Below are 17,013 nucleotides of genomic sequence, written 5' to 3' on the forward strand. Positions count from 1 at the left end.
ACAAACCTCCCCTACACTGCACTGTGTAACTCAGCACCACAAACTCTCACACTGCACTGTGTGACCCAGCACCACAAACATCCACAAACCTCCCCTACACTGCACTGTGTAACTCAGCACCACAAACTCTCACACTGCACTGTGTAACCCAGCACCACAAACTCTCACACTGCTTACACACCTCGATAGGAATGAAATATTCCAATCCAATTGAGAATTCACTCTGTCACTCATTATCTAAGATGCTTATCCTGATTAGGTTGCGGGGGGTGCGGGAGTCTACTCCAGCATTCATTGGAAGAAAGGCAGAGAAACACCCTGAACAGGTCGCCAGTCCATCACAGCGATCAAGAATTCAACTGGATTTAAAGAGGTGGTGTAGATTTCTAATAATCCGTTCGACTGGAAAATATTAGCCATGTGAATGCTCGATCGGATTGCCCTCTGCACTTGGAACTTTCTGCACATGTTCATTAGGCGAAGTAATGACTATTGACGTTTTACCATGCATGACAGAGTTAAAGAAAACATGCCGGCCAGTGTGAAAAACTGACCGGCGACCGAGACCATGCTTTTGTCAAACGCTCTCAAAGAATTAACTGGCTGCAAATCCTGCAACAATCAGCTGTTTAAGCAAGTTTGAAACGTAATGGGTGTGGCTGGAGCTGAGATTGAAATCGAGGATTAGCCATCCTCCTTTAAATCAGAAGTGTGGCATCATTTCGGCTTTCTGATCATTCAGCAGGAGAATAGCAACACATTAACTGACAAAATGAAGAGGCTATGCAAACTCTGTAGAAAAACTATCAGCCACACTACTGCTAATACCATGAATGTGATCATGCAGCATTTACAACCCCACCACAACGACAAACTCTGGTCAGGGGATGTGAGAAAGAAAGTGCTTAAAGGCCAGACTTCTCTTGAAAAAAGTTTTGCATCCCTGTTGCCTCATACGTGTGCAAGAGCACAAGATATCACCAGATCCACAGCAGTGTTTATCACTAAAGCCATGAGACCGTCCTCGGTAGTCGACAACGAAGGATTTTGCCTACTACTTAATACACTAGAGCCCAAATACAACACCCTGTAACGGCCGCACTTTACTCAGTCTGTAATACCAGCCCTGTACGACGAAGCAACAACCAAAATGACAGAAATTGTGAAAAATGCAGAGAGCGTTGCGATGACAACAGGTGGGTGGATGTTCTGGGCTGTTCAGAGCTACATTATAATAATTATAATAACATGTTATCAGTAGTGATTGGGTACTGAAAAGTTTTGTGCTCCAGACTCTGAGATGCACACAGGAACAAACACAGCTGAGATTGTAAAATGGTCCGTTTTTGGACTGGGAAGATCACAGCATCCTTATCGTTACCAACAGTGCATGCAACATGGAGGTGGCAGCAAAAGAAGCTGGACTATCACTGCATATCAAGTGTTTAGTGCAGACACTGACTCTGTGTACCCAGACGGGATTAAAGACACCCCACGAGTCGTTCGCTCGGGCGAGTGAGACGGGATTAAAGACACACCACGAGTCGTTCGCTCGGGCGAGTGAGACGGGATTAAAGACACCCCACGAGTCGTTCGCTCGGGCGAGTGAGACGGGATTAAAGACACCCCATGAGTACACATGCAGTGATCAGTATACATGCAGTGATCAGTACACATGCAGTGATCAGTATACATGCAGTGATCAGTATGCATGCAGTGATCAGTATACACGCAGTCATCAGTATACATGCAGTGATCAGTATGCATGCAGTGATCAGTATGCATGCAGTGATCAGTATGCATGCAGTGATCAGTATACACGCAGTGATCAGTATACACGCAGTCATCAGTATACATGCACTGATCAATATGCATGCAGTGATCAGTACACATGCAGTGATCAGTATACATGCAGTCATCAGTACACATGTTGTGATCAGTATACATGCAGTGATCCGTTCACATGCAGTGATCAGTCTACATGCAGTCATCAATACACATGCAGTGATCAGTATACACGCAGTGGTCAGTATACATGCAGTCATCAGTATATATGCACTCATCAGTACACATGCAGTGATCAGTATACATGCAGTGGTCAGTATACATGCAGTCATCAGTACACATGCAGTCATCAGCCCTCACACAGTGGTCAGTATACATGCAGTCATCAGTACACACAGTGGTCAGTATACATGCAGTCATCAGTACACACAGTGCTCAGTAGACTTGCAGTGGTCAGTATACATGCAGTGATCAGTATACATGCAGTCATCAGTACACACAGTGATCAGTATACATACAGTGGTCAGTATACACGCAGTGGTCAGTATACATGCAGTGATCAGTACACACAGTGATCAGTAGACTTGCAGTGGTCAGTATACATGCAGTGGTCAGTATACATGCAGTGATCAGTACACACAGTGATCAGTAGACTTGCAGTGGTCAGTATACATGCAGTGGTCAGTATACATGCAGTGATCAGTATACACGCAGTGATCAGTATATATGCAGTGATCAGTACACACAGTGATCAGTAGACTTGCAGTGGTCAGTATACGTGCAGTGATCTTTCTCTGTTGTGGGGATGTAAAGCAGTCTGTGCCGTGGATGCATTAATTGGATTAATGCTTTGGAGGCAGTGGGGTGTTCAGTCATTTCCCTACAATCTCCATCAGCCCAGGGGGGGATAAATGCGCTCCAAAGCCCCAGGACTGTCTCTGTGTTCTCATAATGACAGGATCAAACATATTTCATACCTGAAGCTCCAGGACTGTCTCTGTGCTCTCATAATGACAGGATCAAACATATTTCATACCTGAAGCTCCAGGACTGTCTCTGTGCTCTCATAATGACAGGATCAAACATATTTCATACCTGAAGCTCCAGGACTGTCTCTGTGCTCTCATAATGACAGGATCAAACATATTTCATACCTGAAGCTCCAGGACTGTCTCTGTGCTCTCATAATGACAGGATCAAATATATTTCATACCTGAAGCTCCAGGACTGTCTCTGTGCTCTCATAATGACAGGATCAAACATATTTCATACCTGAAGCTCCAGGACTGTCTCTGTGCTCTCATAATGACAGGATCAAACATATTTCATACCTGAAGCTCCAGGACTGTCTCTGTGCTCTCATAATGACAGGATCAAACATATTTCATACCTGTGCTCTCATAATGACAGGATCACACATATTTTTCTGTCTCCCAGGTTTTATTTTACAGAATGGCAATAATATAAAAAAGAAAAAGTAGAATTTAAACTCAACTCAAATGTAAAATTAAATGCTAAATGAACTAAATTAAATTCCTTTTGTAATCTAATCATGGAAAAGAAAACTACTTAATCTAATGTCAATGTAGGATACACTCCCTTGATTCAGACAAACACACAAAACAAATATTATACAACTTAATTTAATTTTAAAAGGGTTTCAGTCAATTCACTCAGTTCTGAGGGCCTGCGGTGCATCTGAGGGCACTGAGATTGTCATTATTATTGTTTACACGGTCCGTTTACTGTCTGAGGAAAAAAACACCCACAGTCATTGTAACCTTGGGTTTATTGTTTAAAATGCAGCCCTGTGCATGAACTTAGCAGCCCCCTGTGTCAAAGCAGACGTCTCTTTCACATGCTTCCCTCTCCTGTTTTTAAAGAAGTGGATCACCTTTTCATAAATAGAAAATTTAGCTGTGAATTTTGATGTATCAGGCTGGATGATTGAATAATCCTATTTCCTGTTGCTTGTGCATTGTGGATGTAATGGAGACAGTCCCAGTTGATAATATCAGTGAGCTGGCTGTGATGGATGGCCTGTAGTGAACAGAGAGAGAGAGAGAGTGTGTGTGTGTGTGTGTGTTAGCATGGCTGTGTGTGGGTGCGTGCGTGTGTATGTGCGCGTGTGTATGTGTGTGTGTGCATGTGTGTGTATGCATGAATGTGTGTGCATGTGTGTGTGTGTGTGTGTGTGTGTGTGTGTGTGCATGCGCGCAAACCTGTACAAATGATGTGATTTCCTCAAATTCCTCTGTTTGCCCCACATAGCGGTGGTAATGAGTGGTGGTGAGTGAGCGGGTTTTGGGGTTGGGGTGTGTGTGCTGGTGCTGGTGTGGACGCGTGAGTCACTCTGCCTCATTAGTGGCCATGAGTGAGAGTGCAGAGCGTGGCCAGGGCGGGTCCTGCTCCAAACACCAGGTAATTGCCCATTGGCAGGGCCAGACACTTGGTATTCTCTGCACATGGGCAGAAACACACAGCCAGATAAGGAGGCTGAAAAGGGCCATCCATCAGCCCCAGTACGGCAGCATTAGACGTCACGCTCTCAGGGGCAGGCTGGACACAGCCAGTGCTCAGCTGAGAAGAGCACAGCTCGAGAGAACCTGGGGGGGGGGGGGGGCAGTCTGTTTACACACGCCACAGCTCATGTGGCATTCTGCTGTCTACCAGTGTGAGATCAACACAGATGCCAGACATACACACACAAACACATCACAAAAACGTCTTCACAGGACAGTCATCTTTACTGACACTTCATACACATCGTCCATAGTAATACAACATCAGTGATGTTCTATTTCACGATTAATGGTGCTCCATACACACTGAGCAACTGTAAACCTGTAAACGGTAGGGATATTTTCAGTATGCTAAGCAATTCCTCAGTAATTTGTGTTGTACCAAATCCAAGAAGGTTAAACGATGCAAACAGATGTTACACTTTACTTTCTTTGGCATAACATTCTGGGGGAGGGGGGGGGGGTATTTATAATTTGCACCAGTTTTTAGTTTGTTCCAACTGAAACTTTTCGGATGGTTCTCTGACCAATAATGATCCTCAGAAAAATGCTGGCTGTTTAAATTCTCTTTATACTCCAAACCTCACCAGGCGAATGCTGGGTAAATTACTGTGTACGGCTGTCAATGAGAGAATCATTTTAAACCATTAAGTTTCCTCTCGCTCCGCGTTCAGTCACCCCACAGCGCCGGCAGCTGCAGTGAGGTGCAGGGCCTCTCATTATTTGTCAGAATGGCAAAAGCTGCCAGTGAAATAAGGGAGAGGTTTGATAGCCGAGTTTGCCGCATATCGTAAAGAATGACTGCCTTTGCAAGCCCAGCCCTCTGTCAGCCCAGAGACTCCACACTGCAATGAAGGGTGACAGAGAACCAACAGACACAGTTCGCCTGTGCTACTCTCTCTCTCTCTCTCTCTCTCTCTCTCTCTCTCTCTCTCTTTCTCTTTCTCTCTTTCTCTCTCCACTGGGCATGGGCCAAGGCTTAACTTGAATTGCATTTTCTCCCATCTCTGCACCAGTGACTCACACATTCATACAGTGTTCCAGGAGTGATCACGCCAGGAAGCCACTCAGGGAGAGACCTTTTGCAGAGGGAATTTTCCCCTCTGATCTGTCAGTGAGGTTAGATTAACCAAGGATTTATAGTTTTCTGCCTTTACCGTGTTGTTTTAGTTTGCCCTCGGCATTAAGTCTGGTTCTCCCACTATCCTCTGCCCTCTGTATCTCTACTCATCTCATCTCACATTTGTTTCTCAAGAAGGTACTTATTCTCTCTGACAAATTTACAAGCCTCACCATACTCTGGTAATTTGCTGCTATAAAACTTTTTTTTTTTTTTTTAAATTTCTTGACCATACAGATGCAAAGGACTCAGAGTTTATATGTGTTGACACTGCACTTAATGTGCTGTTTCATCACTTCAGTAAGATCCTGCAGCGAGTTACTTTCATTACTCTACGAGAGCCAGGGCTTCTCTCATCCCTATTCTAATAAGGAGCGTCTTACTCCACACCCCTGGGTAATTGAATGTTTCCAATCCATGCCTATCTGTTATATATATGTAATTTATCAGTGCTGAGGTGCTCTCAGCCCAATGAATGGGACGGGCATCTCACAGGGCAAAGTGGACGATGGATGAGTGTCTAATGAAACTGGCTGCGTGGGCCAATTTGTTCTCTCTCCCACGACTCAGCCAGAGGAAAGAGTGTCTCTCTTTTCTTTTTTCTTTTTTTTTTTGTTCTTACTGCCACTCGGGTCAGCGGGCAACGGGCTGGTAACAGTGATGGAGCATCCATCGTCAGACCTGTACGTTTACTAAAATTTCACTCAGGGCGAAACGATTAAGATGAAGGAGATGCCATTTAAGATGGGAAACGGAAAGTGATTGAGATGAAGAAGATGTCTTTTCAGATGATAAGGCATGTCTTCTGTGCATCAGAGGTGCAATTACACCAAGAGGTCAGAAGGATGAACCCTAATCAAGATTTCCCTGCTGTTTAATTAATGTAAAGTGGCAACACAAGTGGATGGAAGGATTGTGAAGACTGCGCTGAAGCAGCTAGAAGCCAGTACCTCTGGTCAATATTTAAAGCCTCTAGGACCCTGAGACAGACTCCATCTCCACACTACACTCTCTGCCCCATAAACACTGCATCGTGTGACAGGGTAGCGGTATCGCGTAATTACACGGCTGAGCAACGTTTCTTAACCTTACCCCCTCATCACTGAGATCAGGACCAGTGAGCCGCACAGAAGAAACACAACATCTGTTTGCCTAAGTCTGCACACAATACTCCTCTAACCAACACCTCCTCCCTGTCTCTCATCTGTCACCCGCAATGTCTTAAAGCGTGGCCATTCTATTGATCCCCTCCACTGGTGATCATCGTCCCACTCTCCACACCTTTAAATAGGAGTCTTTTTGCCCCACGGCAGACCAAACTACCAATCAAAGTTCTCTCTTTCTCAAAGTGGGTCCCCAAGCAATGCAGCCTTTTGGACTTGGGCTCCACTGTCTGATCTCAGTATCCAGAGAGGATTCTCTGGGTGAACAGTCAGAGCTGAAAATCTGCAGAAGTGTGGAGTTCCAGAAGGACCGTCATTCCCCATCATAAATAAACAGAACTATGGCAAAACCCCCTACAACTGACAGGGAATTAAATATTTGTATGAAAAATGTAAGAGCAGAGAGTTATTTTGCATGCAGGCAGATATTCTGTTCCCAAATTCATCATGTAAGACAGTCCAAGTCAGAATCTGGTCTGATTTTTTTTTTTTTTCCAGAACTGAGGGCATATGACTCATAAGGCAAACTCTGAGGTTGGCAAAGAGAAATCTGGCCGTGAGGAAATCCATGTTAGAGATGTGTTGGAGTGTGTCAAGTGCTCAAGGCCTGAGATATGGACAAGAAATTATGTAAAATGAAACAAGGGGCCCTCCTTACATAAAAAGTGAGAGCGTGAGAGGAAGGAGGGGGATGCTGTAACCGATCTCTGAAAGACTGAAATGCAGGAAAAAGTCACGTTTGGGCAATAGTGTGTTCCAGTAACTTCAGTAAATATGAGCACATGGGGTTTCTTCTCCGTGTAGTTAGAACCATTCAATGAGCTGGTCATGTTCGGTAAGCGAGACTGCTGGAAGGCATTTGTAGTGTAGTGACCCCTTTCCGGGAATAAAGAAAGATGGATACATGAACAGTAATGGTGGATGTGTATACAATGTACAGTGTTCGTTAAAAGCATTTTTTTTTGGAAGTCTAACCTCAAGAAATGTTACATTTGGCAACTAAGAATGTGTTTTAGAATCGACTGAGTAGCTGCATGAATGTGGTTGGCCCGGCATTGTTTATATGAGTGGACTTTTAGAGTGGGCTAGTTTGCTAAACAGTGAAAGAACAGTGAACTCCCGTAAATGGCATTGGCTCTCAGCCCACCTCCTCTTGGCCCACCTCCTCTTGGCCCACCTCCTCTTAGCCCACCTTCTCTTGGCCCACCTCCTCTTAGCTCACCTCCTCTTGGTCCATTTGATGTCGAGACAGATCCTGCCCAGCACTGGATTGTGTTGGGCAAAATGGGTGAACACGCTCAACCTTCATCTAATTTCTTCGGGATTTAAGATGATGCTCAAAAAAGTGAAATGCGTCTTCTTTTAGGTGACTCACATAAACACGATTATTTGTCACGCTAGACAAAGCAGAGGAAGATGAAGATTTCACAACAGCTTTGAACAAGCTGAATGAAAATTTCACTTTGCAAAATAAATGTTCCCTACAAGAGCCATGGTTTTCATCAAGCTGTGCAAGAGACCGGTGAATCTTTGGATTCTTTTGTGAGCAGATTAAAACACTTAGCTGCAACTTGTTATTTAGGCAGATACAAAGAGGATTTTATTTGTGATCTAGTCTGCAGTACATTACCAGGACAATGGAAACTGCTGATCCGCAATTTGCAAAGATGGAGAGGCTCACCATAATTGCAGCGGAAAAGCATTCACCAGGACAAGTCAGTAAATGTGACAACAAGCCAAGACAGAAATCCATATCACCTGCTTTTAAACACAAAGACTCAAAGGAAACCCATTCATTAAGGAGCGCCTGCAGTGGTCAGACTGGTCACTCTGGAAAATTCTGTACATAACAAAGGGAGAGCAGTGTATTGTACGCGTGTTTTACACAAGGCTTTGCTACGGTTTAAGGAACGAAAACGTAAACCAGAAACAATCAATATCTCGGTAGGAACAAAAACAAAACCAGAAACTTTATATTTTTCTTTAATGGTCTGTAACAGAAACACTTATTTGAAATAATGGTAACCGGTTAATAGCATTATTTTTTCATTTATTATAACAAATTAAAATATTTTCTGCTTGCCATAACTTTGGTGCAGAGTTTACATCCTGTCGTCCTCTGAATATCACTCACGGATAGCGGGCATAAATTTACTGGCGGCAGGCAGTGATATAGCATGACAGTGAAAGGTGGTGTGGTCTCCCTGTTTGCAACCAGAGGAAGTAAATTTTATTCTATGCACCTTATAGTGTTGGTCTTAGACATCAACTTCATCAATGTTTGATAGATAGGCTACCATGTAAAGAGAACTAATGTTGGAAATTGCTAGCTAGCTCCAGTTAGGCTAAACATAATGTGCTTAGTAGCAAGTTAGTAGCTTGTTAACTGCGACATTAAGATGACATAGGCTGTGTCCGAGATGGCATACTACACACTACTCGTGTACTGATCTTGACGTGAAAGTAGTATGTAGTATGCAGCACACGAAAAATAAAAATTTTGCAGTACACGACAGTTACCCGGATGATGTACTTCTCTGGCGAAAATTTGCAGTATACAGCCGGAGCTGACTTCGTCGGGTACTTCATCCCATGAACCAATGCGCTGATTTCCAACTGTCAGAAATTCAAAAAACATGGCGGAGAGCGACAGAAGCAGCTTAAACTTCAACTCCAGCGGCAGTTCTGAATACAAATGTCTCAGTTGCATATTTTGGTGTAATAAGTCTTCATATCCTTTCTTATAGGGCTACTTTTGATAGATGTTTGTTGTAGTTGTGTGTTTGTTTTTAACAGAACAAATAGCCCAACTGATAGTGAATGTGTAGTACACTACACGAAAGTTCTCATACTTGCATACCATACTGTATAGCAAGGTGGGGAGTAGTGTGCAGTACACAGTGTATACTGGGCCAGTATGCAGTGTATACTGGGCCAGTATGCAGTATGCTGAGACCAAAAGAAGTTCTAGATTCTGTGTGGACATGAGTGTCCTACCATACCCATCACTGATGAGATACTGGAGGCCTCGTTTGGAGTTGTGTTCTCCTGACTCGATTTAAAGTGAGGGTATCGTCAAGTGGAGCTGAAGCTCAATGACCACATCTGTGACTCACTCTGGATACTACCAAAGTACCAAAAGCGTGGCCAACTGAGCCACCTGCAGCAGGTGATGCCATGGTGAGACGCTGCCGTGCTGTCAGGGAAACGGGAGACGGGCCACTGGCAAAGCGGGCCTTGGACAGTACAATTCAGCAAGGCCATCAAGTTCTGCTCTGACAGCCAAAACAGAACAGGCTGGCCACTGTGTTTGAGCTGGGGCCCTAGGGTGTGGTGGAACAAAAAGGAAGTTCAGTCATCCTGGAGAAGAACGGTATAAAGGTTGTGCAACATGTTTCTTTTGTTACAAAATGGATTCCGTCAGTAAATCGTGAAAATACACAAAGTATGAAATAGGCAGATGTTTGGGCAGGACCAGGACGCCTGCTGGAAAACTCACTGGAACAGGGCCACAAACAAGAGCAGTGTTGACCCTAGCGTATCAGACGCCAGCCTGTTAAACTGAATGAATATGTTAGATAGGCAGAAAGGAGCAGAATGTACTCCAGTTCTGTCTGGGAGGTAGGGCAGTGCACTCTTGGCTATATGGAGTGCTAAATCCCAACGTTTTTTTGCAATGCTATGTTTTTGAAATGTGGAATGTTAAGCAATAGCACTGACTTGAACAACTGAGTTTCAGACAGGATCTTACAAACAAAAGGTAAACAGATGACAGGTAGAATAGGAAAAAACAGGAAGAAGAAAACAAGTGAGACAAAAGGTAATCTCCAGGATTGGAATCTATTGGAAGATTGTGCCAATGTATCAGAGCATTAAGAAAGTCGTTGAAAAGAAGATGGACGATGTTTTTGTTTAGAGCACTAACTCTAAACAAAAACACTCGAGGAGTAATGATGGACGTGAACGCTATTCACGGTGTTCTTTAAAAGCATCTTTTTTAAAGGTCAAACCCCAAGTGTGTGAGTGACATTACAACGTTAAAGACAAAGTTATTTCTTGTTGTGGAGTTGTGTTGCCATTTTATGTAATGAAACATAGAATGGCATCCAGAGGACAAAGAGGAAGTAGAATTTAATACTGTGAGAGTCATTTCTGAGGGGTTGGTCTCTCCAGCCAGCTCCTTTTAATAGAATAGTCGAGAGGCTCTGATAGGTTCAGCTATTCATCTAATGTGTCTGTTGGAGTTTCAGGCGGACATGTCACCACACTCTGCTTTTCTTATCATCTAAACATTTTAATTTACAGGAAATTCAATACAGTTAACCTGTACAGCCAAAATGCTAATCACAGTTACCGGCCTTTACAAAAATTACAGCTGACTGCCATGTCACCGTACCAAACGTATGCTGCAGAAAGTTCATCTCAGAGTCTTTTTTACAGTCGTGAACACTGAAAGAGTTACAACGTCTTACAAGAGAGTGCTGTTATTCTGTGCATTCATTAGCATTGTCAGACCTGGCTCCCTGTTCAGCCAACCCCATGCTCTGATTCACCTGGGCATTAACCACACCTGCAGCAAATGAACCTAATCAGCACTGGGAAGTTTGAGGACTGCAGTTACAGGCACCTCTTTGTGAGGTATTGAGCTTGCTCTACTGAACGGTTCTTTGCTGTTTCTACTGCTGTTACCCTGTTCCTGTTTTTGACCCGTTTGCCTGTCCTGTTGACCCTGCTCTTTGTCTTACGATTTGGATTGTGTGTACGGATTCCTGTTTTGCTCTTCATGCGGTTTTAACCCTGGCTTTTTTTTTGACTATTCCTGATGATTCTGATTTGGATTTGTTGGACTGATTTATTAAAGTACCAGAGCTCTGCATGTGGGTCTACTGAATCTTTTATTACAAGCATCAAGTGTTGATTTCTATTTACACTGCAAAGATGTTTATATAATCCACATTTACCTACATAAACACACTCTTACAGGGAACTGAATCTAACAATTTAATTTTGCTGTCTGGTACTTCTGTGACATAACTGTGATTAGGATGAAGCTGTTTTAAGTTAAATGTGTAAATGCTGGACTATAAAGCAGCTCTACCTCCTTGGCTATGGTCTGAAGAATCAGGTCAGTAACATACAGAGGCACTGTTACAGGTCTATACAGAGGTGCTGTTACAGAGGTACTGTTACAGAGGTACTGTTACAGGTCTGTGCAGAGGTGCTGTTACTGAGGTACTGTTACAGGTCTATACAGAGGCACTGTTACAGAGGTACTGTTACAGGTCTATACAGAGGCACTGTTACAGGTCTATACAGAGGCACTGTTACAGAGGCACTGTTACAGAGGTACTGTTACAGGTCTATACAGAGGTGCTGTTACTGAGGTACTGTTACAGGTCTATACAGAGGCACTGTTACAGGTCTATACAGAGGCACTGTTACAGAGGCACTGTTACAGGTCTGTGCAGAGGTGCTGTTACAGAGGCACTGTTACAGGTCTATACAGAGGTACTGTTACAGAGGCACTGTTACAGGTCTATACAGAGGCACTGTTACAGGTCTATACAGAGGCACTGTTACAGAGGCACTGTTACAGGTCTGTGCAGAGGTGCTGTTACAGAGGCACTGTTACAGGTCTATACAGAGGTGCTGTTACAGAGGCACTGTTACAGGTCTATACAGAGGCACTGTTACAGAGGCGCTGTTACAGGTCTATACAGAGGTGCTGTTACAGAGGCACTGTTACAGGTCTATACAGAGGTGCTGTTACAGAGGCACTGTTACAGCTATACAGAGGTGCTGTTACAGAGGCACTGTTACAGGTCTATATAGAGGCACTGTTACAGGTCTATACAGAGGCACTGTTACAGAGGTACTGTTACAGGTCTATACAGAGGCACTGTTACAGAGGCGCTGTTACAGGTCTATACAGAGGTACTGTTACAGAGGTACTGTTACAGGTCTATACAGAGGCACTGTTACAGAGGCATTGTTACAGGTTTTTTCAATTTCACCACTGAGTTTGGATGAAAGCACTGGCAGTGAGGAGCAATACTGGCGAAAGAGGACGATGAATAAGTTTTTTTTCTGTATCTGAAAATGGGGGAACCATTCAACTGAAAATGTTACAAGAGGGGAAAAAAATCCCTCTACCTCTATTTTTTTCACCAGGGATCCACATTAAGGCGAGAAATCTTAGTGTGGGATGCTGTAAGAGCAAATAAATGCCCAGAGAGCTGCAGTTGGATGTGTTAGAAGCAGCACTTTGCAGTACAGGCAGCCCCTAAGCCTTTACCTGATCAGAGTTTGACTTTGTGCTTCTGTGTCTCTAGCTGAGGCACACTGGGATTTCTTCCTCTTATTCTCATTTTGAGACAATACTAATACCACCAAAACAGTTCAAGACCCAATAACACTGACGTTCTTGGTTTTTAATTAATCGTGTTTACTCACACACTCTCTGTGCTTGTTTGCAAGAATTCTCCCAGTTTTACACACATTTGAATGACTAAGTGGAATCCATCTCAAATACCATCTGCTGGGGATACGGTTGAAGACAAGTTTGACAAACCAATTAATCTGTTTATTCAGTCTGGAGAAACTTTTTGAGGGAACTTCTGGAAATGGTGTCCAGAGTTTTCCCTCTCCATTCATCTTTGTCAAATTGTAAATGAAAAATCCAGAGAAGGATGTGGTGGAGATAGCACCCCCCCCCAAACCCCCACCCCCCATACCACCCCAGTCTATCACTTGTTAATATAGCACAGAGACTATGACATATGCAGGGAAAAGCTTTTCACCATGGGTTCTGCTTTAATGCTGTTTTTTTCCCCATGTAATGTTTACATTGTGGTATGTAATGTTGAAGACTGTGATCCATGCTGATCTCTGCAGTGCTGTTTACATTGTAACATGTTATGTTAAAGACTGTGATCCATGCTGATCTCTGCAGTGCTGTTTACATTGTAACATGTTATGTTAAAGACTGATCCATGCTGATCTCTGCAGTGCTGTTTACATTGTAACATGTCATGTTAAAGACTGTGATCCATGCTGATCTCTGCAGTGCTGTTTTCATTGTAACATGTGATGTTAAAGACTGTGATCCATGCAGCCCTCTGCAGTGCTGTTTACATTGTAACATGTTATGTTAAAGACTGATCCATGCTGATCTCTGCAGTGCTGTTTACATTGTAACATGTTATGTTAAAGACTGATCCATGCTGATCTCTGCAGTGCTGTTTACATTGTAACATGTTATGTTAAAGACTGTGATCCATGCTGATCACTGCAGTGCTGTTTACATTGTAACATGTGATGTTAAAGACTGTGATCCATGCAGCCCTCTGCAGTGCTGTTTACATTGCGCTGTATGTGAGATTTCCCAGGGGGGACTGTGTATGCTGAACTCCAGTGCACATAGCAGCAATGATGGTGAGGTATTGCTGGACAGAACATGGTTTTCAGTACTGGATAATTGGATAATTCTATCCATTCATAGCCATATGTTTGTGTACTTCTGCTCTGCAAAAGGTCAATTAGCATGCATGTGCTCCGGCAGAGCAGACCATATTGGAAAACGCACACCAAAGGACATTTGTTATGAGAGGCAGGTCTTCAGTAATATGGAGAACTCCATTTGGAGAATGGGCAAGCTTCCATTTCACTTGACTACGGTACTTAATCTCTCCTTCTGTGGTAAACAGATGACCTTCCTCAGGATTCACTGAGCTCCTGTTTGCTGTGTTTTGTTGAGGGTTTTTTTTTTTCTCCCCAGACAGGCGCAATGCCTTTGGCTAGCCTGGGGGTGAAGTCCTAAAGATAAATTTGAAGGTGCTAATTAATATCATGTTATAACTAATGTGCTGATTCTGTACCTCCAGCGATGCAGTTTCACTCAGTGCTGCCCTGTATTCTCAGATGTTTGTGTCAGTATTCGTCTGCTAGTGAAAGTTTAACAGGACCGCTTTCAGGACACCACCCACTGCATTACTCCACCCATACTGAAACCCTTACCTCATAACACAAAGAGAAACACTAATGTCATGTTAGGGCTCGGCAAAATAAACATTTAATATGATGTAGTTTGTAATGCTGTATACAATCTTATAGATTGAATTTTGGACAGTAATGGCATATAATCACGGCACAGTGTTTTTCTGCTGATGATCAGACTTTTTGAATCCAAACCAAGTCCACATGATGACCGTGGAGCCTTTTTTTTTCTGTTTTTGAAATGAGCTGTTCATTTTCACAGCTTTGTGGAGAGCTCTTTCACAAACTTCCATTTATCTGCTGTCTGCACTTTAGAAAGCGTGTGTTTCTTTACACAAGGGTTTACTTTGACAGTCATACATTCAAGGCCCTACCATAGCGCTAATCTCTCTCTGTATTACAGCTGATCAAATCTACTGTCCAGCCCTGTGCTACATGCCACTTAATGGCTGCTTTTTCATTTGGGGGCTCAAAAACATTAAAAACAAACAGACAAGCTGCCAGACCACAGCACACACATATGGAGCTATGAGAGACAAGGTTCAGGGTACATGTCAAACATGTCATGAGAACTCAAAGACTGTAACAGAAAAATGTCCTCATGTCACATCAAAATGCCTGTGATGACATCACCCAACCATCTCTTACAGCTCATTTGCATACTCATGAATAATTAAACCATGCTCTCTCACTGACTGCCTTTGCGGCAACCTGAACTTTTCGATTCTTTGAATGGATTTTATCATTTTCTTTGTAATATTTTAAGAGACAGCAAAAGCATAATATTTTAAAAAATAAAAGTCTTTAGGAGGCATGCTGCCAGATAATCAAGTACAATTTTTGTACAATGTTTAAGTACAGTTTGAACAAAAAAAAAATGTGATTTTGAAAATAAAATGTGATGGCATTTTTGTGATTACAGGGGCCTAATATCACTGGGTTTTCAGTGTGTGAATCTCCATTCTCCCTATGCAAAGTCCTCTCAGAACAACTCAGATAAACCCTCCACCCAGATCATAGTCCCTCTGTCCCACACACCAGTCCCCGGGCCTGGGCCACCACTTTGTGACTCTGGCATCATCCGTTTCCAAAGCTGCAGTCACCTGGAGACAGAGCCAGAAAGTGAGCAACAGGTAGGCAAGCAACAGCTCACCTGGACACCATCTGTCAACGGCCACCACCTGGGCCTAACAGGGGAGCACGCTGTGCAGTATAGTGCAGACGTGACAGGCAGTGCAAGTTCACAAACAGCCATGGATTTGGCTGGATCTTTGCTCAAATACAGCCACTTCTCTCCTCATAGCAAAACAGAAACAGTGACACACACTGTAAGAGCCATATATTGTTATTGTTATTTGTTTATATTGTTTTGTTTGAATTAGGCCATTTTTTGTGCTGCCTGTAAATTGTGGAGTCGGGATTAGTGCAAACGGCGGATTGTGATTGGTTGATTGTGGATCCTCTGGTGCGCATGTGTGGGATCAGGTTGGTAAGAAAGTTTGGACGCCGCTTCAAGGTGAATGCTTTTCTTAGACATGTGCGCACATTATAGCAAACAGCTTTTTGACCACTTTTCTGTAAAATTACAACGACTTTGATTGATGAAACTGAAAATAAACGACGCCGACATTCACTGGGACTTGGTTGCGTGTTGCATGCTTCAAGGCTTTGGTGAATGATAAAAGTTAGAAGTGGATACAGATGCGAGTCGAAATTACCTTTTGTGTCCACGTGGAAGAAGTGGTTTGATTATAACGAAAACAAAAATGAAATTTTGCCACTATACACACAAAAAAATGAATGACTAAAAAAAGAAAAACTGACATGGTGGATTCATTACAGTTACAGCCCGCCATACAGCCTGCCAAAGAAGGACAGTCTGCATCAGGACAGAGGGACAGTGGTCACTGACTAACAACAGGGAACAGAGTAACAGAGCTGACTAATGGCAGTGAACAGATTAACAGAGCTGACTAACGGCAGTGAACAGAGTAACAGATCTGACTAACGACAGTGAACAGAGTAACAGAGCTGACTAATGGCAGTGAACAGAGTAACAGAGCTGACTAACGGCAGTGAACAGAGTAACAGAGCTGACTAACGGCAGGGAACAGAGTAACAGAGCTGACTAACGGCAGTGAACAGAGTAACAGAGCTGACTAACGGCAGTGAACAGAGTAACAGAGCTGACTAACGGCAGTGAACAGAGTAACAGAGCTGACTAATGGCAGTGAACAGAGTAACAGAGCTGACTAACGGTAGTGAACAGAGTAACAGAGCTGACTAATGGCAGTGAACAGAGTAACAGAGCTGACTAACGGCAGTGAACAGAGTAACAGAGCTGGATAAACTGCTGATAAGAGGCGTTACACGTGCCCTAGGCATTATTTTTAGTGTTGTAATGCTTTATTGTTGTTCTTGTTGTTCT

This window comes from Chanos chanos, chromosome 2 (assembly GCF_902362185.1).
Source record: "Chanos chanos chromosome 2, fChaCha1.1, whole genome shotgun sequence".
NCBI lineage: Eukaryota > Metazoa > Chordata > Actinopteri > Gonorynchiformes > Chanidae > Chanos > Chanos chanos.